This window comes from Pan troglodytes, chromosome 4, assembly GCF_028858775.2.
Source record: "Pan troglodytes isolate AG18354 chromosome 4, NHGRI_mPanTro3-v2.0_pri, whole genome shotgun sequence".
Taxonomy (NCBI): domain Eukaryota; kingdom Metazoa; phylum Chordata; class Mammalia; order Primates; family Hominidae; genus Pan; species Pan troglodytes.
Window position 1 is genome coordinate 375,503 of NC_072402.2, and position 27,440 is coordinate 402,942.

Genomic DNA, 27,440 nt, shown 5'->3' on the forward strand with positions numbered 1-27,440 from the left:
TTTTATTATTTCATTCTATTGTATGTGAGATTTTCCTAATTTTTTTCAGAGAGTATGTTTTTAGTATATGGAAATGTAATTGATTTTTGTAACTTCACTGATTCATTATTAGTTCTAACAGTTTTTTAATAGAGTCTTTAGGGTTTTCTATATATAAGATCATGTCCTCTGGAAACAGAAACAATTTCCTTCTTTTCCAATTTGGATGCCTTTTTTTTTCTTGCCTAACTAATTTTGCAAACACTTCCAGTACTATGTTAAATAGAATTGAGGACAGAGGGCATCCATGCCTTGTTCCTAATCTTAGAGAAAAGTTTTCAGTTTTTACCATTGATTTAACAACTAGGCTTTTCACATGTTTTTTATTATGTTGAGCTACTTTGCTTCTATTTCTATTTTTATCAGAGTTTTTATTTACAAAAAGGTGTTTACTTTTATCACATGCTTTTACTGTGCCTGTTGAAGTAATTTTTTTCATCAATTAGTGTATCACATTGATTGATTTTTAGATTACCCATCCTTTTATTCCAGGGATAAATCTGACTTGGTCATAGTGTATGGTCCTTGTAATGTGTTGGTTTGCTTGTATTTTATTGAGGATTTTTTGCATCTATATTTATCAATAATATTGGCCTGTAGTTCTCCTGTGTTTTGTTTTGTTTTGTTTTTTGTTTTTTGTTTTTTTTGAGACGGAGTCTCGCTGTGTCGCCCAGGCTGGAGTGTAGTGGCAAGATCTTCGCTCACTGCAAGCTCCACCTCCTGGGTTCACGCCATTCTCCTGCCTCAGCCTCCCGAGTAGCTGGGACTAAAGGCCCCACCACCATGCCCGACTAATTTTTTTGTATTTTTAGTGGAGATGGGGTTTCACCGTGTTAGCCAGGATGGTCTCCATCTCCTGACCACGTGATCCGCCCACCTTGGCCTCCCAAAGTGCTGGGATTACAGGCGTGAGCCACCGCGCCTGGCCTCTTGTGGCATCTTTGTCTGGCTGTTATCTGGGTTATGCTCGCTTCATAAAATTAATTTAAAAGTGTTTCTTCCTCTTCAATAGTTTTGGAAAAGTTTGAAAATGATTGATGTTCATTCTTCTTCACATGTTGGACAGAAGTTACCCATGAAGCCATCAAGTCCTGGGCTTTTTTTTTTTGGGGGAGATTTTGCTTACTGATATCATCTCTATACAGCTCTGTTCAGACTTTGTAGTACTTCATAATAAAGTCTTGGTATGTTTTATGTTTCTAGGAATTTATCAGTTTCTTCCAGGTTATTCAATTTGTTTGTGTATAATTGTTCATAGTAGTTTATTATGATTTTTCTTATTCCTGTGGCATCAGCTGTAATGTCTCCTCTTTCATTTACAATTTTATTTATTTGAGAAATGGATCTTTGCCATGTTGACCAGACTGGTCTTCAACTTCTGGCTTCAAGCAATCCTCCTGCCTCAGCCTCTCAAACTGTTAAGATTACAGGCGTGAGTTTCATTTTATTTATTTGAATCTTATGTCTTTTTTTCTTAAATAGCGCAGCTAAAGATTTGTCAATTTTGTTTATCTTTCATAAATCAAAGATGCTTGGGGGAAAGGAAATCACATGGGGAATTCTTAATGAATCTACTAAGGTCTCTCTATTTCTGAATTAAATTCCAGATTGTCTAACCTATATTTAAACTCTAAATCCAGCTCTCCCTCCCCACTTTCAGTTTTCAGCATGATGATCTAGTAACTTCTTTCCCCTTGTCCTTGTTCTTACTGACAGCTCATATTCCTCTTGTTATACTCATCATTCTTCAATATGGTTTTTGTTGGAATGTTAAATTTATTAATTTTTTCAAGAAGGATTGTTGGAGGACCTACTATATGGTAGGCCCCACAATAGTCATTAGGAATATGTCTATCAAAACAGCCCTAATCTCTGTGGTGCTTTTCATATAGTAGGGGTGAGAAAGATTAATGAGATAATCACATATCTGAGTATATGGTTACAGGTTTCAGTGAGTGGTATTAAAGGAAACATACGAGTGTTGAATGAGTAGAGAGATCAGACTTAATCAGGAGGACAGAGAAAGCTCTCCTGGAAGAATATTGGGCTGTTGTCTGAAGGATTAATGGAGTGAGCTAGGCAGTTGTAGTGATGCAGAGAAGAAGAGGACTAAAAGGAGAGAGAAATGCAGATATAAAGGCCCTAAGTTAGATATAAAGCTTAGCATGGTGCAAGAACAGAGAGAGTACATGTATAACTCAGTGCATGAAGCAAAGAGGAAATTGGTAGGATTTGCAATTGGGGAGACTAGCAGGGCAGATTCATGTATCACGTTACAAGTGACATCAAAGATCATGGTCTTCTCCCAGCAGTGAGAAGCCACTGAAGGGGAATTACTCTGATCTGATCTGAATCTTCAAAATATCACATTGGTTTCAGTGAAGAGAGAAGCATGAAAGGGGTAAAAGAAAAACTGGGGAAAGATTTCTTTTGTCCAAATAAGAGATAATAGTTTGAACTAGAATGGTACAGCTGATAGGATAAATTGAATATTGGAGAGAGCGTTAGAATGAAATAAATTGTACTCAGGAATAGATTACGTATGAAGGAGTGAAAGAAGGAGGTCATACGATGGGTGTTGCCGAGAGTACGAGTTAAAGCAGATGTCTCAGGTTCGATTGCTTCTAATGAAGTAGACACAATGTGGACTACTGAGTATCTGACCACCAGATATTAGCTTCAGAGAGCATTGTAATTCTTAGTCCTCTGTTTGAGGTTGGAAGGAGAATAGATGTACTTTCTACTTCACCCATTTTACTAAATTCGTACATTACACTTCCTCATGCTAAATGGTTGGACATAGCTCTGGGTCCAATCAGGAAAGGGATAGCAAATGAGTCTGTAATTACAGCACATGAGTGTAAATCCTGTGATGGGCCACCCACAGAGGGAGATGTTGGCTCTGTCTGGTAGGTCCAGGAAGGCTTACTGGAGGAGGTGGCATGCTAGCTGAGTATGCAGGATGATCCGTGGGAATTTGTTACATATTTGTGCAAATCATTTCTCCAATCAGATTATAAGCATGCTTTGGGGAGAATCATAATATATACATTTCTCTGCTACAGACTAGCCCTGCTGTGAGCTCACCATAAATGCTTCCTAATAATTATTTATTGGAAAACAGAAGTAAAGTTTCTTGGGAAAAATACCTCATTCAAACTAAATCTACCACTGAAACTTCCTTTTTAGACTATGAGTTTTGTACACATTACTCCACAGCTTGATTAGTATGGGTAATTGAAATTCTTTAAATTTTCAAATGTAAGACGAAAGTGAAAATTTTAAGTTGGTAACTGTGCAAATTATAACTGTTAGTTCACTTACTTGAGGAAGCAAACTAGACTGTATAGTCCTAAATGAATATTCACATGTGTTCTCTTTCATTGGCAGGGAAATGCCTATTTTTAAACTCACAGAAAAGACTTTCAATTTAGACTTCATTTCATATTAACTTCCTCTGTTTCCTTCCCTGTAGTTTTTACTTTGTTCTATTCAGTGTGACAAATTTATGCTTAGACTGTATTTTTAAAAATTAAGGATCTGCTTAACTTTTAAGATTTTTATAGTATAGAGATTATGGACCTTATGGAATAGTTTGACAAGTGACTGAATTGCCAGATGTAAAAACCTAAACTGTATCTCAGTTTTGAAATGCCTAAAAGTCTGCGACAAAATCCACCTAGTGTATTTTGAATGTGTTTTTATTGTTTGGATTTGTCACGTAATATGTATGCATGACACGAGGATATTATAACTTAAATAACTAGAGGGGTGGACCCAATAATTCAAATGTGGATCTTTAAACATGGGTCTGCACCTCTAAGGACTACATATTGGCTGGACTGCTGACTTGCTGCTTACAGTTTCTGCTATGACCTTATATAATCTATGCATTTTTGCTCCCTATTTGCATCTAGTAATCATCTTTAATCAGCTTACTTCCCTGTAGGGAAGGATTTACTTCTGTTTCTGTCTTGCTGTTTGCAACTTAAATTGTTTTGCCTTTAAGTTCTTGTAACTCTTCTATCATTTAACCTTAAAGGCATTATTTAACATATAGCAATGGTGATTTTTAAAAAATCAAACTATCTCATATGTCAAGGTCAAAAAGTACAAACAAAAAACAACAAAAATGCTTCTCTGACATTTTCTCATAGTGTGTATACTACCTATATCTTCATATGTGATAGCACAGATCCACTTCAATAAAAGTAAACTGATTTTTCCTATTAAAAAATACACTCAATTTTTAATATTTGAACATAGCTCTCAAGAAACATTTCCCTTGGAATTGAGGAAACAGCAATCAGAGCAACAGCAGCAATGAATGAAGGAAGAACCAGTGCCCAGACTATGCCAGAAAACCAAACAGATGGCTCTCAGCAAAAGAGCCAAAGCATGTCCTGCAATTTATATTTTATGTGTGGGCAGGGACAATTTCAGGCACATTTACCTTGCATCCTGAGTGCCTGGCACAGAGTAAGTGCTTATATTTATATTTATGTGGAATTAACTAGTAGGCAACTCAACACTAACTTGATTTACTTAAAAAGTATATTCATGGCCTTTATGAATAAGAAATTAATACCATTGGTACTAGCAGTTATTTTGGGGATGTTGCTGAATGACTATTTGAAATGATTCTGTATGGTTGGTTGATGGAATTTACTATACTTAACAGAATATCATTTTCTAGAACTAGATATTTTCTGTTGCAGATTACAAATGTCATTCTTGAAGAATCTATGCTTATCCAACACAGGTCATTTCCATACCTTTCATTGTTTTTTGGGGGGAGGAAATAAAACAAATTTCTTTATGACTTGTAATAAAAATTTTAAGCCCAAATAACTGAAATTGGGGGACATAGACCATTTTTTGATGCAATATATTCAATTCCTCAAAAAGAATTGCAAAGTCAAATCTACATTAAAGCATATAGAAAAGTGAAGTAGGACCCTTATAAGGTACCCTCATAAAAGTAATATGGACATGACATAAATATGATCAAATCAATTCTGGAAAACAGAAGTTGACTGCAAAATCAAACTTATGTTTACTTTAAGTTTGTAAGATAAAAGAGCCTCATGTCCTGATTTGTTCAGAATTCTTTAATAATCAAAATATAGGCAGTATTTGACAATCTGCCAGCTTTTGGTTTTCACAAAAATAAGTTAACGTACACCAACTCAGTTACTTTTTCCTTCAGCTTCTCTCTTGAGAATCATGCTTAGATCTAAAAGAGGAACCGCAGAAGAGTGTCAGTGATAATGAAAGGATGATGAACCATATGAAATTCCTGAATTATTAAAAGCAGACAAGCAAGATTTTCAAATAAATGAGATGCCCTATGATTGAGTTCATCTGTTTTCATTTAGCAGAACAACAATAAGTGAACACATAATGGGATAGAAAATTATGACAGTTTTTACATACATTTACATATCACATTCCAAAACATTTCCAGAAAGGAAATATTTGTACCACCTTATGATGGTTAATTTTATGTGTCAACTTGACTCGGTCATGAGTTATATATTTGATAAAACATTATTCTAGGTGTTTCCATGAGGGAGTTTTTGCATGAGATTAACATTTATTTATTTATTAATTTGAGTCAGGGTCTTGCTCTGTCACCCAGTCTGCAGTGCAGTGGTGCAATCTCAGCTCACTGAAGTATCAACTTTTAGGACTTAAGTGATCCTCCCGCCTCAGCCTCCCAAGTAGAAGGGATGACAGGGATAAGCCATCCACACCTGGCTAATTTTTTTTAATATTTATTTTCAGTACAGATGGGGTCTCAATATGTTGCCCAGGCTGATCTGAAACCCCTAGGCTCAAGCGATCCTCCTGCCTCAGCCTCTCAAAGTGCTGGGAATACAAGTATGAGCCACCGTGCCCTGCTGAGATTAACATTTAAATCAGTAGACTGAGTAAAACAGAGTACCCTTCATAATGTGAGTGGGCCTCATTCAAGGAGCTGAAGACCACAGGAGAGCAAAAGGCTGACCCTCCTCCAAGTAAGAGGGAGATCCTCTTGCCCTAAAACGGCCTACACTGGGGCATCAGCTCTTCTTGGTTCCACAGCAGCTTCCAGTCCTTGGATTCAAACTGGACATTGGCTCTGCAGATTTTGGACTTGCAAGTCTCTGTAATTGCTTCAGTCAACTCCTTAAAATCTGTCTCTCTCCTATTGGTTCTATTTTTCTGGAGAGCCCTGACAAATACACACCATGTAACCATATTCTTCCATACAGTTGAGCCCTCACAGCCACCTGTAATACTCTGTGTTCTCCTAGTCAGTAACTTCAGCCATTCTTCACAACTATTGTAGTTTTTCCTGAACAATTCTTAAGCATTCTACTCCATCTCTTCTTTTTACTTTCAGCAGCCTCCTATCATGTAGGTAAAATAAATGCCATATGATAAGAAATCACTAAACTTTAAAATCCCCAAACCTCCACTCTCCTCTATGATTTCCTCATTTCTTTCTGTTCAAATAAAGAAAATAACTTGTCTCTTGCCCAAGAGTAATCCAACCAGTTGTTTTCTGTGTCCAATTCCTTCTTCCATGTTTAGATACTTGCTGGGTTTATCATTTTTTTCTCTCTCCTCTTTGTTTGTAATTTCTTTTTATATATCACAACCTTTTATGAAATCTAAGCGTGTTCACTTCTCTCCTATCACAAAAATTAACAAAAAACACAAAAAACCCTCTTCTTTGGCAGCACCTTCTGCTCTGCTCACTATTTCTCCCCTCCTGATAGCCATGTTTTTTAGGTCATTATTTGCAATTGTACTCTGGCCCTCTTTATCTGAATGCCAAAATAAATGTTTAAGGTGCCAAGGCAAGAATTCAAAAAATTACAAAAATAAAATAAAAGCTTCAGACGGAGTAGGGACCCCTCTTAGCTTCTTCTGGGCTGCTGAAACATGGCAATTTTTTAAAAATCTTGAGTCCCTTCAAGGGAAGTTCCAGGCACCTAGCCGGCCTTGAAAAGTAAATGCCCATTAATCAACAAGCAGATAAAGAAAATGTGGTATATATGTACCATAGAATACTACTCAGCCATAAAAAGGAATGAATTAATGACATTCACAGCAACCTGGATGGAGGTGGAGACCATTATTCGAAGTGAAGTAACTCAAGAATGGAAAACCAAACGTCGTATGTTCTCACTCATAAATGGAAGCTAAGCTATGAGGACGCAAAGGGATAAAATGATACAATGAAATTTGGGGACTCAAAGGGTGGGAGGGAGGAGAGGGTAAAAGAGTACACAATGGGTAATGTGTACACTGCTCAGGTGATGGGTGCAACAGAATCTCAGATTTCATCACTGAAGAACTTATTCATGTAACCAGACACCACCTGTTCCCCCAAAACCTATTGAAATTTCAGACAAATAAGCAACCTGATAAACAAGATAATAACAACAGTCTCCAGCAAGCCAGAGTTGCAAGGTATTTTGGTGGTGGCACCTTTATTCTTTAGGGTCTTAGGGCCACAAAAATTCCTCAACCAGACTTTCTATGCCTCATTCTTTCTAGAACCCACTGCACTCTGAATTATCCCTTCAGTTCTGCTGAAATTGCTCTTACTAATATCATTAATAGATACTCATGTCAGTATCATACTTAGTTTCTTATTATCATCTTCCTTGAAACATTTTCTTCCCTTGGCTTCTCTGATGCTTCAGTGTTCCATCTTTGGGGCTGCTGGTCTCTTCCATTTTGTTCTCAGGCGTTTCCTCTCATGGAATAATCTCAGTCCATGTGATCTGATTCCCGCTACTCCAATTTCAAGTCCTTTTATTTACTGATGGCTCCCAAAATGAACACTTCAGCCTATATCTCTCTTAAACTGCAACCTTTATCTCTCTCTTAAACGGCAGATTTATACACCCAACTATTATATTTCTCCTTCAGGATATTTCAATGGAAGTTCAAACTCATCTTCTACAAAAATGGCTTTCTATGCTAATCTTTGTCTCTGCTCTGGCTCCCACGTTCTGTAGCTCAGTAAATGGCACTGATGTCTTCACTGAGGTTCACGACTGAATCCTCAACACAGGACTTAACCTCTCCTGTCCTATACCATACAACAAATAAACCATCAGTTCCTACAGATTCTACAATCCTAAAATCTCTAGAATCCTACCAATTTCACCTGATAGCTAGGCTATTGCCTTTTAAATAAGTTTGAGTTTCTTGTCTTCTTTTTTCTCTTTTCCAATCCTTTCTTTATGATGCAACCTGAAACATAAATTAAATGTAAATTACAATCGTTTGCTCTTTAGCATAAGAATTTCAGTGGCTCCTTGTGGCCTTCAGGATAATGTCTAAGCTCCTTCATGTGTCTTAGAACAACCAGCTTGACGTGACTTGTTTTTACTGCTTCAGTATATCCTCTCATCTCCTTTGTAACCGCAGGATGTAGATAGGGTTTCCATTCTTCACGTGTGCAGTTCCTCTTGTATTTGAGGGCTTTTGCCACATAGTTTTGTTTTCTTTTTGTTTTCTCATTCAACTAAATCTTGTTTTAGATCTCAACTTAGACATTTACCCCATATGAAAAGCTTCTCCTAACCTCTAAATAGTGGTTAGGAACTCATATCACATGCTGCTTCAGACAGTTATTTTATCCAAACCACAATTTTTCCATTGTAAAATAAATAGGATTATATCACCTACTCTACAGGGTTGTTGTAAAAATTAAAGGAGAAAATGTAAAGTGTTAGCAGAGTGCCATAGCTCAGAGTAAATAAATTAATTAAATATCAGTAAATATTAGCTCTGATGATCTTTATGTTTATTATGATTACTAAGAAAGATTCTTTTATGGATTCTTATCCAGTATTAACAAAAACACTCAAGTTCCTTGTGCATAATTGAAATGTAAATTTCTGATCTACTCGAAACTTTCTTGAAAAAAAAGGAAAAGCACAAAATGAATAGATACATCAATTTTTAAATCTTGTTACTATCAAACCAAACATCTTCCCAAAGAAAATTATTATGGGCTCATGATTTTTTTTGTGATAGAGAATGAACAGATAAACTCTACTGTCTAAAATAGTACAGGGTTTGTTGTTAGCTTTCAGAAGGATATTTTATATTGGATAGATCTTATTGCTGCTTACATTTCATCCTCAAAATAAAAGGACACGTTTAGCCACTTCAGAATCTAGATACAGATTTGCCTGATTCTGTCAGCCAATCTTTCTGCCCTGTATGCCATATTGCCTCTCTAGGGAGCAGCTTCTGGGTAGGGGGAAGGAGTGGCTGGAAGCAATGTATGAGACAGTTACAACAAATTTTCACCCAACAGGGTTCTGTAAATTGTATCTTTAAGATTAGGAGAGGATTTATTTTTCAATAATAGCTTAAAGCACAGCTCCCACTCATTTTCTGCAATTCCAAAATCCAAGGAATCCTGAAAAAACAACAAGTATTCTCCTAGGTTTGGTGTCAAAGCTCAATTGAATACAAAACTGACCTGAACTGACAATAGGACATTTATTACTCCTTTTAACCCCATTTAGTGTTGTGACTATTGATTCATGTTACTACAAAAATCTTAATAGGTTTGACTCCAGAGTGCTACCCTGACATTTCTGTTCTTTTACATGAAATACTCAAATTCTGAACCATATCCGGCCCCAAGGATTTGGAATAATATATTGTGGATGTGTCATTTTTTTCACATCCTGACTGTCATGGCAGATATGTAATAGGTAATACTTGTAGGTTTCAACTTCTAAAGAAACAGCCCAGCCTAGTTTAAGTAAAAGGGGGGATTCGTGGAAGGATACTACAATTGCATGTAGAAATATAAATGCACAAATCTGGTGATTCTTTCTTAATATAATATCCATCAGGAAGTTTTAGCAGTCAGGGAAAATTGTTGGCTACCTTCTCTCAGATTCCACTGCATGAAGAAAACAAGGCCTTCAGCAGCTCTAAGCTCTGACACTTACATCACATAAAACACAGGTCTTTCTCTGTTAGATAAGTTTGGTCATGGAATGGGACCAGGCCTGTGGCATATGCCCAACTTTGGGGTAGTGTGGCAGAGTTTGTTAATGGCAAACTCCAACTTAACCTCACAGGTGGTTGTGGAGGTGGAACAACCACTGCCCCCCGCCCCCGCCCCACCAAGGAAATTTTAGCTAGTAGATGAAAAATCAGATGTCCTCCAAAATATGACTGACCATAGGAAAGAAAAACATGCATAGTATTCATCAACCACTCTGGTAAAACTAGGAACAGATAAACGGTTTTTTTCATTTGTTTGTTTTCTACATATCAAGATTTACAGTTCTTACATTATAACTCAACATATCATTACATTTTATGGCAAACCAACCTACTGAATCCTATTTTTTTAATACTTCAAATCAGAATGGTCAGGCATTTTATTGTATAATTGACTCATACTTTACTCTTTCTAAAAATAATCTTTCTCCACATCCACTGATAAACGAATATGCCATCTGTAATGTTAAAGGTTTGTTTGAGAAACAAATTATTTTCTGATGTGACACTAATATGGTATTTCATCGATTAATAGTTTCAGTGGCTTTGAAATATTTCAAGTCTATGCCTAGCTAATGAATTTAATAAAACTAAATTTGGATATTAGTGCTTCAATGGTGTTGATGAATATATTTCAACTGTAAAAAGATGAAAGGGAGTAATTCAAAAAACAAATGTAGGCACTTGAATTACATTTTGATGATAATTATTTCTGCTCTTTGTGAGCTAAAGGAAACCTAACCCCAACATTTTATTTGTTAATAAATAATTCCGTATCAGTAGACTGCAGAAAAACTTAATGTAATCACTTAGAAATAATGAAACAGTAATAACCACGAAAAAAAAAAACATAGAAATCTGGGAAGAGCCTAAGATTTCTTTACTTCATGATGTTTTCTGCAACTATTCCATTCCATACTGGTCTGTTGAGCTTTCACAATACCTTCTGTCCAACCATTATCTGCCCTTCATTATATGCAATGTGATATTATCATTGAGTCTAATATTGAATGCATATTATGCTTTCCATTCAACTTGAAAACTCATTTAGGTAAACATATTACACTTCATTTATATTCCCTCTTCAGTGCCTATTATGAAATGTACACTAGGCATTAAACAAAACTTGAAAATTGAATTGTTAAACCTTGTGAGAGTTAACAGAGAATCATTGGCTAATCAGTTTCAGGAGACCTAGGGTTAATTCGTTTAACAATTTATACATGAGATTTTTTGCCATTTATGACAAGCTATCAAATTTCCAAAATATTTCACTCATCTATATTCTAATGACATATCTATTAAATCAAGTAGAGGAAGTGTTTACCTAGAAACGATGTCTTTTCCAGAATTAAGTTGACCCACTATCAAACATCATAGTAAGTTTACAGTACTATTACCAATTTATATGTGTGATATAAATACAGTGTAATATTCTATTCTTTAACGTGGACTAGGGTGATATTTTCTGAAATAATTGTTTCCTCCACTATATTCTTTAGCTGCTGTCAAGAATTTAGACATAAATCACATTTCTGATTATGTTTCTTTCTCATTTACTGACTTTTACAATGGTCCAGTGCAAAATGAAGAACTCAAATTTCTTGGCAGAAAAGATTCTTTTCATCTTGTCTTGCTATGTTTCCTCATCATGTTCTCTGATTAGTCTATTGTACCTATAAAAGCAATATCAAAAATTTACTCTTCTCTAAGTATTCTAATTATTTTTTCACTGGAGAATTCCTTTTAAAATATTTTTCTCATCTACCAACCTGTGCTCAAATATTAAGTTTTAACATCTGCAAATTTCCTCTAGCTCACTTGCAAAAAAAAATAAGAAAAACTTAAAACTGTTCAAAAGTCCATTTAACAATAACCCTTTTTAAGCAAAAGGTAACCATCCACCCAAATGTCATTCTTTGAAGATGTACCAGCCCCTTGCACATTAGTTCTCAGATCTATTCTCTGACTTTCCCTGCATATTTTAGGAAACCTTTATCACTGAGTTCTGGCTAAAGTTAGCTACTGTGAGAAAATGACAGGACCCTAAAGACTGGGACACAGACATAGAGTTAATCCACCTCTTCCATTTATGCTTAGAGCTGCTTTTCTGGAAGCAGCTGTATCTCCCCATGGCCCCAGCTCACCCTGGGCAGCCCCTTTATCTGCGGTTCTGGTCACTGCCATACAGCTTTCTTGGAGACTGAGTAACCTCACCCCAATCTGGCAACCACAGCTCTGGGTTGGGGTACCACCACTTCTATCTTCTCACCCTCCAGGCATAGAGCTAGCATCAACTAATTGATGTTGTTAATCTAGGAATGACCTTAATAGTGCCTGCTTGCCTTCAGCAAGCACCTGTGCAACTAGTCCCCAGAACTCAAGTCCTTCTTTTGGACTACGTGGAATGAGGTCTGTTTTTTGGCCTAGACCCTGACTCAGACACATTATCAATCAGTACATAAAAAGGCAATTTTTAAACTGTGATTATATACTTTACGCTATTTAAATAATATTAAATTAATTTGTTGAAATTTAATAAAACGAAATCAAGTAGAAGTGAAAATCTCAGTGAAACTCCACTGAAAATCAAACATTTATATCCTTATTATAAGAGATATTATTCTCTTAGAATATCCTTGTGAAGATAGGAATGAATTGTAATTAAGACAAGAGACTTCAGTTTAAAACTATATGTTTTATTTCTTTATTTATTTTTGGTTGTTAGAGACAGGGTCTCACTCTGTCATCAAGGCTGGAGTGCAGTGGCACGATCATAGCTCACTATAACCTCAAACTCCTGGGTTCAGGCAATCTTCCCATCTCAGCCTCCTGAGTAACTGGGACTACAGGCATGCACCACAATACCTGGCTAATTGTTTAAATTTTTAGTAGAGATGGGACCTATATTGCTCAGGCTAATCACAAACCCCTAGGCTCAAGCCATGCTCCCACATTGGCCTGTCAAAGCACTGAGATTACAGGAATTAGCCACCGCGCCCAGGCTTACTATATGTTTTAATTGTAGATATTACCTGATCCATAGACAAAAACCTTCGCTCTCTTGTAGGCTCACTTCCTTTCCAGTCACCTTCCATTTCAATCACCTCCTTTTTCTTTTGTAAATTTGTCAATAATTTGACATGGCAAAAATTGTAACTTTTTTATTCTTTCCTGCCACCAGTTTAACATCCTTTATTATAATTCTAGATTTAAGGGGAGTCAGTGATAATTGTCACCAGTTTAACAGGGTTTCTTATAGCAATTCTACATTTAACTGGAGTCACAGATAATCACTACTCCCATACCAAGGCACCATTTGTGAGTTCTTTATAAGGTTGCATTGCATTATATGTTGAATTGTCATGATGAGGATTGTTATCAGTTAAATTTTAATAGGCAGTTTGTTTCTGTTTTTCTTACCAGTGGTTAACAGGTGACATATTATATAAGTTCTTTCATATTTGAGAAGGCCTGACTATTGCTCTGTCCATGAAATACTTGGTCCAATAGTTTGGGTATTTGTCCTCAACAAATCTCATGTTGAAAGGTAACCCACACTGTTGGAGGTAGGATCTGGTGGCAAGTGTTTTGGCGCAGATCTCTCATGACCTGGGCGCAGATCTCTCATGACTTGGTGCTGCCCTTGTGACAGTGAGTGAGTTCTTATAAAATATGATTGTTTAAAAGTGTGTGGCACCTCCCTGGTATTGCTCCTCCTCTCACTGGATGAGACATCTGCTCCTCCTTCACCTTCTGCCATGAGTAAAAGCTACCTGAGGCCTCACTAGAAGCTGAGCAGATGCCAGAACAATGCTTCTACAGCTTATAGAACCATTTAGAGTCAATTAAATTCCTTTTCTTTATAATTACCTAACTTCAGGTATTTCTTTATAGCAATGTAAGAACTGTCTAGCACACTTGTGTTATGATACTCTCTAGTAACATTTCTGCAAAACATTGCAGAATTTTATCTATTGTCTTCTGGCATTGGATGTTGCTATGAAAAAACTAATGTCCGGCTAATGCTTTTCTTTTGTAGTTTAAGTTCTCTCTGAATGGAACTCTACATATATATTTGCATATATATGGCACACACATGCACCCACACAGACACACACACACACCTGTTGTGCTGTTTTGTTCCGAAGATTCTACTCTCTTTAGTTCAAATTGTCTTTTGTTGTATCTGTATTTCACTGACTGAATTCTTTAAATCACAGACATTATTTATTCTATGCTGAATTGTCTTGAAAAACCCTTATATTGGTTGGAATTATCTAATAATTTAAATTTTCTTACCATTTTATTGATTATTTCAAGCATTTTTCTAAACCCAAGGCTCAGTTTTTTGTTCTCTCAAATTCGTTTCTTGCTGTTTCTAATTTATTAGTTTTGAAAAGCTACTGTACATGTTTCCTGATGTTGGTGATAGCTTTACATCTCATTTTAAAATTTTATAATTTGTGTTTGAGCTCTTGTCTCATTCTATTCAAGCTTCTTAAACTTGTTATATAGCTCAGAATATTTATCAGGCATTTGCTTTAGTTCCCTGCATTCTTCCATGCTCAGTTTTTCATTGTCTATTCTATTCTGTGTTCCTTTTCTTTACTGTCGTTATGTTTTATGTTTTATATTTTGGGGTATTACTGCCAATTATTGGGACTTTTCAGTCTTCTTGCTTTTGAGATACAGGGATAGGGTTAGGACTCTTGTCACTCTACTACAGAATACTTTTATGGTTCTTAGTTAACTAGTGTGTGTATGTGTGTGTATCTTTATTAATATCACTATTTTATGTTATTTTTGTAATTGTTGGCATGTTATTTTTATTGTTTGTCAGGCTTTAGGTATTGGAATGGGAATTTCTGTATGGTAGCTTTATACTGCCCTCTCTGCCTGGAATTCTCACTTCTATAATTTTTAATGTGGATATTTTTCCATTTTGCTACAAATTTATCAAGACTTGAACCATTTATAATTCACAATTATAGGCCATAACCCCTGCTATATAACAGGTATATAACAGATTATCAATACATGGTTGATGTATAAAATAAAATGAATACATAAACATAATATGTAGCCTCTAGAAAAGTAGAAAATTTTCAGTTCAACAACGTTTATGCATGAATGACAGTAAATCAATCAGAAACTTAAAATATCTCTCTCTATAGTTGGATTAAATGAATACTCTCTTGCTGTTTTACAGAGTGGTGAGAAGAAACTATATCCCTCATGTGTATGTTTAATTGTTATCATGATGGCTGCATGGAGTAATTAAATCTTAAGTCTTCCTTGTTTAAAATAAAATGTAAATTCCCTTGGGCAAAATAAAATTCTAGCTTCATTTTGTGTGAGATAATATCATTTTTTAACATTCAGTTTTGCTGACAAAAGGAAGATAATATCCAAGGAACTAAATATGTGATGTGGGCTAAATATTGCTAATATACAGTGAAAATGTTACAATATAAAAAGATTTATTTTCTTCTTTTGCTTCACAATATTACTATTACTATCAATATTTCCCATTTATATACTTTAACGACATCTAATTAGTGATTGTCATTGAAGTCTGCCACACTTCAAGTTCCTGGAACATACCATCTACATCGTGAACTAACATTTTTTATTTCTTAACCTATTTCCCGTTTGCCCCAAGAATACGCTTGTCTCTAATCCTAATGTAACATCATATACATTCCTGTTACATTAAGATTAGAGAAAAGTTCTGTTAAGAAATAACTACAAGAACTGTTTATATTTTGTTTTCACACTGAAAATCAGTCAGATTTGCTTCAGTCTCAAAGAACATGTTTATGTAAAATTAAATGAGCACTGGCCCCAAGCTGCACTTTTTTTTTCTAAATGGGAAATGAGTTAAAATTCTCAAAATAATTCAAAGCTGTATTTTGAGGGTTAAAAATCTACTTATAGCACTTAGCATAATAAATGGTAATAATTCAAAATATGCTATATGTTTATATAACCATCATTACTGTTGTCATAATTTAATTGCCCCCTTACATCAGGATAAAATCCAAACTACTGAGCTCTCTTTGAAGAACTCCCTAGATTTGTACATTCCTAAATCTCAGGTATGAATCTGATAATATCCTCTGCCAGGCCCATTCACAGTGAGTTGATTTCCGTTTTCTATGTAAGCTATGTGTCTCTCACTTCTGGGCCCTTGAATGTGTTGTGGTTTTACTTTGAATATATTATTTTTCTGTCTTCATGCAAGAGGAAGACAAGAAAGGAGAAAAAATTTTTCCATATAGGAAACTTTCCTTACCCTCCCCTCACAGCAGAGTTCTCCATATAAAATATGAATAAGAATAGATATCACAATGGATGAGAGAGAACTTCTATTCCTAGAAGTAGGGCAGACTATATACTCTGACAGACTCTTCCATAGAAAAAAAAATCTAAAAATGCCAGACAAAAAATAGAAAAAGAGTAATTTAAAATAAAACTCTAGAAGGTGGTAACTCGATAAAATCAGCAGTCATTTAAAATTTCATTCTGAATGTGGAAGAAAACCAACACAATTTTACAGGTGAGCTTTATCAAACATTAAAGGAACAAATAATTTTAATTTTAAACAAACAGTCCTGGGTATATAAGGAAACAACATTCTCCCAAGTCATTTTACAAGACTAGTAAATTTAGTTTGATATCTGTATCTAACAAAGACTGTACAAAACATGGAAAACGTCAGGTCAGTCACCCTCACAAACAGATGCAAACATACTAAACCAAGTATTAGCAAATAGATTCAGGTATGCATAAAACATGAGTAAATCTATCTTCAAAATGAGAAACTGATTTCAATGTTAGAAAAAAAAAGTTTATTTCATTAAAAAGTTTGGAAAGAGCCTTTTTTCATCTTGAAGATTAAGGAAAGCACTCCTTTAGGAAAAAAAATTCTTAACGATAAACAGAATTAAACTTCTGTAAACTGGTAAGTCTCCAGTAAACAGAATACTTAGTGGAAAAAAGAAGCTAGCACGTCACTATGAGGGACAATACAAAGTTGTCTGCTATAAGCAATTTTATTTAACACTGTACTAAATGTTCTAGCTAGCTCAGTCAGGTAAGAAAAATAAGTACAGGTTTGTAGTAACTGGAAAGGAACTACCAGTTTTTATTATTTTCACAGTATGATTATGGAAAAATTACATAATGACATCTCCCAATACATTTTTATAACATCAGGTCTCTATATATGAAATCAATATATAAAAATAATTTGCGTTTTATTCAGTAGCAATAAAATCTATGCAAGTACTTAACAGGGAAATCACAAGAAAACCTTTGTATGGATCATTCCCAGCTGATTAAATTATAAAATATCATACTACAGTTGTGACATTCAGTAGACATTCTGATTTCTACTTCTTTGCTTCAATTTTTAGCTTACAATTGATACAATGAATGAAATTCACTTATGGTTCTACTTCTCCACCACGAATTCTACTCAAAGCTGCTATTCCAATGTCTGTTTTGCCTACACAAGTTTTCTGCCTAAAACATTGTTTTTATTTACTTAACAAGTTTTTACTTTTGAGATCAAATTTTCTTCGAAACACCTTTGCTTTAGGGGCAGAGATAAAAAGGAGTTCTTCGAGTATTTCGTTATTGAAACAGAACCTACCAAATGCCATTATTTAAGCTGCAGTTTCAGCTGTATAACAAACAATGTGGACTGTAATTTGTTTCAGTACTAGTTTCTTCAAATCTTCAACAATATATTTGTTGATAAAATGCTAGCTTCTCACCATATAGCTTCTTACATTATTATTTTAACAGGAAGAATGTATTTCCCAAAATGGCATTCTGTTTCTTGGTTATTTAGAAAGAAATCTCAAAAGGGTATTTTAGTTTTTATCATTACGTTTAGTTAAATTTTGTAAAGTACGAATTGAGCATTAAACGGCTTTAAATATAACTTAAAAATTATAGAGGTTTATCTTCATTTTATGAATGCTGAATTAAAACTCATCTGAATACTTATTTCATATTTCACTTGCTAATACCTCAAAGCATCATGTAAAGCTGAGTTTATATTAATCAGGTAGTCGTAAATAAATATTTCAAGTAGTCATTATTTGACATGTTATATGTTACTCAATATTTTCAAGTTTTTTATTTTGAGTACTTAATGGGTCATTGTTTTTTTTACGTCTTAGTTTGATTGAGAGCTCATACTCCATGGAGGTGAAATGAGAACTCCACTATTTGATCCTTTGCTTGCTTTTAAAAGATTAGCATTATCTTTAATCTGTTTATTGTTTGGAGCAATCCTTGTGAAACTTTTGTTCATTTTCTGTGAGTTAGTTGTCTTCCAACTGCTCAGTAAGAGTGGTAGGACAAAGAAACAACCACTGAACTTGAAGCATAAAAAAAAAAAAAGAAAAAGAAAGAAACAACCACTGGATTAGTCCTAGTAATGGAACTAGATAACATGTTAGCCTGACTGTATGCATGCAAGTGTAACTCACAGTCGCATCCAGCACTGGTTGTATTTGGAATTAAAAATTCAAACAAAAACATTTCTCCATGAACATTTCTCCATGATTGTCATGTATTGTGACAATCCCCAGATGGTAGGGATAATCTCAACAGGGCAGAGTAGAGCTGGATTGTATGATTCCTACAACAATCATCTGGCTTGTCTAGGCAAACATTTCAAAATTAAATGAATAAAGAAATAAGTAAAGAAAATGAATACACAATGGAATACTATTCAGCCATAAAAATGAAATTACGTCATTTGCAGACACAGGGATAGAACTGGAGGTCATTATGTTAAAGTGAAATAAGCCAGACCCAGAAAGAAAGACAAATATTGGATGTTCTCACTACTATGTGGGAGCTAGAAGAGATAATCTCATGGAGGCAGAGAGTAGAATGACAGACATCAGAGGCTTGGAAGGATGTGTGGGTGAGTGGGAGGGGAGGGAAGAGAGATTGGTTAATAGGTAAAAACATAGAATTAGATAAAAGGAATAAGTTTTAATGTTCAATACCAAACTAGGGTGACTGGTTAACAAAAATGTATATTTCAAAGTAGCTAGAAAAGAAGATTTGGAATGTTTCTAACAGATAGAAATGATAAAGAGAAAGATACACTAAATACCCTGGTTTGATCATTACACATTGTATGTTTGTAGCAAAATATCACATATACCCCATATATATGTACAAATATTATGTATCAATTAAAAAGTTTAAATAAAAAATATATAAATTGCTTCTATGGAGCCTAATAGGCATATACTTTCCAAATCTATATTATAGGTCTGCTTTTCTAATGAGTTGTAAGAAGGCATCTCTTTGTGAGACCAGATTTCCTCATCAACACTTGTTTGGGTACGTTATCCTCTCAATATCCAAGTAATCAATAGTTTGTGTTCTGCTGAATAACAAGTAATATTGGAATATAGCACCAATTTTTATTTCCTTCAATACTGGGGGCATGGATGATGGCCAAAAAATATTACTGCTGTGTAGTATTCATTCTTCCATATCCTGAATACTCTGACTTGCAAACTTTTCAGGTATAGTTGTACATGACTGGGAAATGTTTTAGAAATTGCCATTTATTATTTCGCAAATATTCATTAGCTATAAATACAATTAACCACAAATCAGTACACAGTTCAGGACAAAAATTTTAGATTTGAAGTCATATTGGGCAGATTTTGGAATTATGGCTTCACCACCTCTATCTGTAAGCAGGTATTTTATGTCTTCCAGCTTGCTCCTTCATCTGGAAAATGCTTCTCAGTGTCTGACCCTTAGCAGACAGTCACTAAATAAAGCTTTCCTTTCTTTTTCTTTTAAAAACTCTTCATAGACACTGGAGGTAAGGTACATTTTTACTCCTTGCCCATCCATTTCTCTCTCCTACTGACTCTGTGGTTGTCATTTGTGGTTTTTTGATTTCTCATCCAGATGGACATATTTCTGGATGGGTGGTTATGTGGACACTCTGGATGGAGATGGAACTCTTCCATGTGCCTGAAGGAGCATCTTCACTTTACACTCCATATGCGCTAGCAGGATGGAGTTTATTAACGTATACTGTGGATTGATGGCATTATGTCTTCAGGAATTAGAAAATATCATCAGATGCAAAGTTACTCAATTAAAGAAAACGTATCTGCGTACATATTAGACTAAACGTTAGGAATAAATAAAACATTTGGTAAAAACAATTCCGTCTATAAAAAGAAAAGGGATTAAATCTGTTTGACGGGGTAGCTGATGTTATGTTTTAAATATGAGATATTTAAGATAGAGTAAGAAATTACTAAGATATATATATATATATATATACAGCTTTGACTTAGTTTGGGTTATATAAAATTTCTCTTTTCTAACGATCACGATTGAATATTGGCAAATTTGTGGTGTAAATGTCACAGTTCTGGTGATAGTCTTCCTTGGAAAAAGAAATTTCAATTATATGAAAAACTTGAAAGGAATAAATCTCAAAAATATTTCTTCGCTCACAAAAATGTGGGTTACATTCCATAATTTGATATTTTGGAATGGGTTCTATTTCCTTGGGCAAATGAGACAGCATCAAGACTACCTTTTGTGTTTGTTATCCACCCGTTATATTTCCTTAGAATAAGTATAATCATGTATCTTCCAAAATGGGATGCTTTTGAGAGTAAAAGAAGAACTATTAGTTGTCAAGGTGGATTTAAAAATGTAAAACTGGAACTGTACAGATCAAAGCTGGTCCATGATAATTTTCCTTACTAATAACCCAGGTGCCTCTCTACAGTGCTTTGTTTCTAAAACACTGGAACAAAATTGGGTTGATTCTAACTTTATCACACTGGATTAACACAGTCAGGCTCCAACTGATTCACCCAAGGATCATTTCTCTGTTTTATGGAATGAATCCAGTATGCCTAGATCAGAAGACTCATTCCTTCATATGACATATTAGTTTTTGCCCTCCCTGATGCTTCAACAACAGAAATGTGACTGTCAGAATTAACTTTAATTAAATATTAAAACTAGTAAAATCTATTTCTTGCTGCTTCCATTTCAACAATAAAATCTATTTTAAAACAGTGTACTCATTTAAATACAGCAGTTGCATCTTCCTTTATTATTGTATCAGTAAATCATCAGTAATTTTTAAATGTGTCAGAGATACCAAAGCCAAAATAAGCATAAATATATTTTGTTCAGTGAATTTAACAATTTGCATATCATGTTATTTTCATCATCTATATTGAATTCTTACTCCATAATGTTCTTGTTTTCTGTCTACCTATTCTGACCACTTTATAGTCGGTTTCCTTTATTGTTTCTGATTCATTTCCCTAATTTTTAAATATTGGGAGGCCTCAGAAATTAACCTTCAAAAATCTTTCTTTTTTTTTCTCTCCACACTAAGTCCCTGCAGCATCTAATACATTTTCATAGCTTCACGTACCACCTAATGACCTAATGACAATTTCCTGGACTCCAGAATCATATATCCATCTGCCTCTATGATACATCCACTTGGAATTGACATCTTGAAATTTTTAAGTCCCAACTGAGTCACTGCTATTAAATCTCCCCTTTCAAGTTGAAGATTTATAATCTCACAGATTTATCCTTTCTAGTGGTGGTTACTGCTGGTCTACACTGCTCAGGCTAAAATACATGGTGTTTGATTTCTCTCTCTCTTTCATACTCTGTTTCCAGTGCATTAGACAATCCTATTGACTCCAATTTTAAAATGTATCCAGAGCACTGTTCAAAATAGTCAAAACGTAGAAACAATATATTGTCCATCAACTGACGAAAAGATAAATGTCTTGTATCCAAACAATGGAATATCATTCCGTTATTAAAAGGAATTAATTACTGATATATGCTGCAATATGGATGAACCTAGAAACATTATTCTAAGCAAAGGAAGCCAGTCACAAAGGCCACATATTTTATATTTGGATTAAATTAGCAGAAAGTCATTGACCTGAGACTGTCCCATATTTTGAGTTTCTAAGGAATACTCCAAAATCTATCTTAGGAATATGTACATTTCTGCAAAAAAAAAAAAAAAAACAGCCAAAAGTCAGCCAAGGACAAATAGCGGGTCACAGTCAGTCCATGCCCAAATAAGGCAAACACCTAGCTGTAGCTAATCCGATGATTTCATTAGTTTGTTTTTGTGAGCTTGCTGCTCATGCTGCTGGGTGGAGCTCTCTCAACCTCTCTTAGTTCTGAGTGCTGTCTGATTCATGAATTGTTCATTGTTCAAATAAATGCTGTTGAATATAATTTGTGCAACATTTTTCTTTTAGCTGTGTAATTCCATTTATATGAAATGTCCAGAATAGGCAAATTCAGAGAGGCAGACAGCAGATTAGTGGTACCAGGGGAAGGAGAGGAGGAGGGTATGGGACATTACTGCTTAAAGGGCATGGGGTTTTCTTTTGGAATGTGTAAAGTGTCTTGAAACTAGAGAGAGATGGATGTACTAAACGTCAATAAATGTCACATTTTAGAATGATTAATTTTATGCTATGTGAATTTTACCTCAATAAACAAAAGCAAAAAATGTGTGTCCAGAAATAAATCACTTCTTATTACCTCCAACTGTAATCACCCAATGGGTTCTTCTTCCTCGCTGCACAAATAAAACAATTTGGTAAGACTGGGATATTGCAGTAGAGAAAGAGTTTAATGAAAGCAGAGCTAGCCAAGTAGAACTAGAGTTATTACTAAAACCAATCTCCTGTGAACTCAGAAGCTAGAGTTTTATTACAATTTTGTGGGCAGAGAGCTAGGAAATGGGTGCTGCTGATCAGTTGAGATGAAATCATAGCAACATGGAAAACAGTTACTGTGCATTGTCTGCCTGTGGGTGGAGACCACAGGACTAGTTGAGTCATGAGTCATGTGTCCAGGTTGGGTCAGTCAATTGCCAGAATACAAAAGTCTGAAACACCACACCTACATCTTAGCAGACCTCAAGCCCCTTCCATAATCCTATTCTCATGGCCTTTCATTAGTCATACAAAGGTGGTTTTGGTCCCAAGCAAAAAGGGCATTAGTTTAAGGGAGGGACTATTATTCTTACTTCAAATTTAAACTCTAAACTTAATTCTTTCCTTGGTTAGCTTGGTCTACATCCAGGAATGAGCAAGGAAAGCCAGCTGGTGAGGCTAGACGCAAAGTGGAGTCAGCCATGCTAGATTTTTCTTACCATTGTAATCTTTGCAAAGGTGGCTACAAACCCAGGATCCTGTTTCAAGATACTCTCTTCTCTCCACTAAATTACAGTGATAACTTTCGAACTTATTTCTTAGTAAGACTGATACTATAAAATTATGAGATCATTTCACTCTTGAGTTCAAAACTTTCCAGTAGCTTTTGTACCTTTCAGAATGAATATCAACATCTTTATGTGACTATCAAGACCCAGGAAGATCAGCCCTCTCTGTTGCTTCACTGATCTCACCTCTTAACTTTGCCCCTGACCTCTGATATCTTATTTCCTCTCCTCCAGTCAGAAAGGTTGACCACCTTTCTACTCCTTCAAATATGAGACAATAAACCATCTCAGGGGATTTGCAGCTGCTGTTTCCACTGCCTAGAATTCTTGCTCTGCCCAGATATATTCATTTTTAATCCTTAGCTTCCTTCTGAAACAATCTTTTCAGTAAGGCTACTCCAGGAAGAATCACAACCCCTGTTCTCCTGCCCACACAACCATTTCCCTATTTGACTTTATCTCTCAACATTTGTCAATAATGTGTTATAAATTTTTATGTATTTATCTTATTGCTTGTACACCTTTCTCTATAATAATGCTCCATGCATTTAAAAAAAATCCACAGATTTTTACCTCTTTTTATCTCTGATGTAAATAACATCACATTGATAACATTACATTGACATCTCTGATGTAAAAAACATCACATTGATAGATGTCAAGGTGTTACTTAAAAATTAATAATATATGAGGCATTTAAAATATATTGCAATACTGAACAAAATTATTTAAGGAGACCAGACTTACTGATTATTAAATCTAGCAAAAAATTACTTTTACTTTTAAATGCTGGTTTTGTAAATTTTGCTCTAAATCATATGAAAAGATATTCTAATACATACAGCTAATTCATTCTGTGCCTCACAATCCTGTTTTCATAGCAGTGTCAGCAGAAAAGAACTGATTGCTGTAGATTTTGTTGAAACTCATTTCCAATTTCTGATTAAATTGCTTTTATTGAATTTAATTGTAATGTATATATGAATTAGCTGAGAACAATAACATGGCCAGACTTGATCAAAAATTCTTCAGAAGACCATGCTAAAATATAAATTGCATGGACTCAAAGCATGTGCATTAAGACAAACATTAGATCGAAAAACCACTGTTGTAAGATTTTCTAAATTCAGGGTTGATTTAATGCAACTCCGAAGCAGACTATGGAGGAAATTTATAAGGAAAACTGATTTTAATTAAGAGTTTAAATGGTCTCAAGATAAACAGTATGTGTTCCGGACCTTTTGAGTTGGAAGAAAGGGTTTTGAATCTCGTTTTATCCCAGATAAGGAACGATCCACATTTCCAGCTTTCTAAATTATTGCACACATTTTATAAAGGACCAGTCATAGAAATCCAAATTATATAAGCATGACAGATGGCTATGTCTTTGAACATTATAAACTTTATTTAAAATATGCAAAAATACTACTTGGAATGCCATAAGCAGTGCACAGGCATCTCATAAGACTGCAGGACGGGGAGACTGATTGAGGTCCACAAATCATCAAATCTCATTTGTATCATATTTGTAAACTACTACTTCATCAAATCCTATACTGGACTAGCCTATATTTAAAAAATCTGATATTATACCTTCCGTCTGAGGGCTGTGGTACTCATATAAAGGCTTAGGAAGAGAAATAACTCAGATCATCTACAGACTGTAGAATCGACAGGAAAGGCTGGTAGTGTGCTCTGTCGACGGTGCTTGTCTGGGATTCCCTCAGCTGCCTTTCAGTGACAACATTTCAGTGACAGGACTATAAACATGCCATTGTGTTTTCAATAAAGCTAGTTATTAGCCTTCAGAGCAGCATGACAAATACAATAGATTTGAGGTTTCGATGAAACTATAGCTAAAGGATTTAGATTTTTAAAACATGTTGTACATGTTCTCTAGTCAATATATTAAAAGTTGGAGATATAATTTTTCATTCAACATTAGTTTACACTCATCCAAATGTAATTTTCTCTTCTCAGCAATTTAGTAGTGCCTTATGGAACTGGCCATGTAATGTGTTATGCATGAGGAGTTGACACTGTTATAAAATCCATATTCTGTATCTTTTATAAGAAATAAACATTTACTTGCGGTTAAGGGACTGAAGCAGAAAAAGCAGCCAGGCAAATAATCAAAACACAGATATTTCTTTATCAATTATTTGAGGGGATTACAACAGGCAAATGAACCAGATATGTAAAAACATATCTATTTTTCACAGTATCAAGTTTCTTCTTCTTAGGGCTCATCGCTGTTTGTCAAAAATGTGTTTAACAAAAGAGATGTGTTTAACAACAACAGCAACAAACTATGTTTAAACAAAACTATATCTTCCTCTTTGCTCCACTTGAGGCTTTGTTCTTTTCAGAGTTCAAAAGCAAAATGAAGTTGATGGTCAAAATTGAATGAAATGTGCTCAAATACTGAGGAAGTCATAAAAAAAATTTTGTTGCAGACTTCCTGTGGTTGGAATGGCTTCGAAAAACATTGAAGGCAACTGACATTATATTTATTACAGCAATATTCTGCTCAAAATTTACATAGTTCTTTGTCAATTCTATATTAAAACTTAAATTACACAACTGAGAATGAAGCCTTGTTTGGGATGCCCCTAACACAAAGACGGTAATAGTTGTCATCTCTTGGATTGGCTATAATCTATTGATAGGCAATGGCATTTTGGTGTGCCAATTCCTGAGATTTTTGAAGTTAAGTCTGAACTCAGCGGGGAAAGAGGATCTTAATCCATTTATCATGCCTTCCAAGGGCAGAAGATAGAAGCAACCTCCCAGTTCTAATGTTGGAAGTCCAAGGCAGCCATGCACTTAAACATACTGTCCCCTGTATAAACAGTCAATGTTCAAAAAAGTTAATGTTTTTCTTCCAATTTCTTCCACTGGGAAATTAATTAAAGATAACTCCTTTCATAGGTGGTATTGAGGTAATAAATACATTCAAAATATTGTTTTGAAATAGTCACTCTAACATGTCTCTAATTTTCTGAAGTCCTACATTTGTCCCATATATTTACCCTATTATTTGCCTTCAACATGGGTAGGACTCCTATTTGTTAAACTGTTCAGGTATTCTCCCAGGGCAATTCATTTCAGAATGTGGCCACAATGTAGTATTCCTTCCTACTTGCCAAACTTTTGTGGTATCTGAAATGTAAAACAAGAACTCTTAACCTAAAGACATATAAAGATACATTTTAATTGTTATGAAGCAGAATAATATAGTGGTTAACAGTATTTAAGACCATTTAATAGCCACAAAGTTCCAGGCTTCAGTTTCTTTATCTATGAAACAGAGAAAATATCACAGGTGATACGACTGTTACGTACATTAAGTAAAATAAGCTTTACTAAGCAATTTGCACATACCTGGTACAAAGTGAGTTCTTAAATATTATTTTTTTAATCAAAAAGTAAATTAGTTGAGCATATTTGCACCATCTGAGAATACAAATCAAGTTACCTCACCCATATATACCACTCTCTCACTAGCATTCTTTTTTTTTTTTCTAGACTACTCCTGCTAGAAGGTGGTGTGACTGGCCTTCCAAGTTCAGGCTACAAGTTCCTCAGGACTCATCACATCTCCTGCACCATAAAAGCTTCCAGCATTCTCTTTCCACCTGGCCTCTCTCCACTCTAGTCTTTCTGGAACTATCTTCCCAACAAATTTGATATTATTTTCAAAAACTTGACTGCCTTGGGGAAATCATAGTCTAAGAAGCACTTAATTCTTGTATAGCCTACTTCCTACTCAAGGGACACAAGATGCCGAGACCTTCTCAGTAGAGTGAAGGATAAGTTAATTATTTTTGCTGGTAATCACTATTTTTGGCTTTTTCCCCCCTCCCTTGACTATATAGTCTTGTTTCCCCTCCTTATATGCCTCTTCTCTAATGTCATGCTCCTCCATTCATCTACATCTATTACAACTCTATGTTATTGCGTAGTCATTTGATTCTCCTCTTTCCCCACACCCACTGGGTTTATAAAGAAAAGTATAGGGGGTAGTGGGAGTTATGATTAGTGTCTGCTGGGAGGGGAGTAG

The 27,440-nt window shown here is 35.0% G+C and overlaps 1 protein-coding gene across 9 annotated transcripts in view; it reads right to left on the reverse strand.

Moving 5' to 3' along the window:
* LOC749983 (putative WAS protein family homolog 3) overlaps positions 1-27,440 on the reverse strand; it is a 498,033-nt gene that overhangs the window by 139,335 nt on the left and 331,258 nt on the right. Inside the window, exon 15 of one of the 9 annotated variants that reach the window (XR_010156846.1) lies at positions 1-26,539. The exons of the other annotated variants lie outside the window; for them this stretch is intronic. The gene's annotated coding sequence lies outside the window, so the exon portion shown is untranslated. The remainder of the gene's footprint in view (positions 26,540-27,440) is intronic. 9 annotated transcript variants of the gene reach the window in all.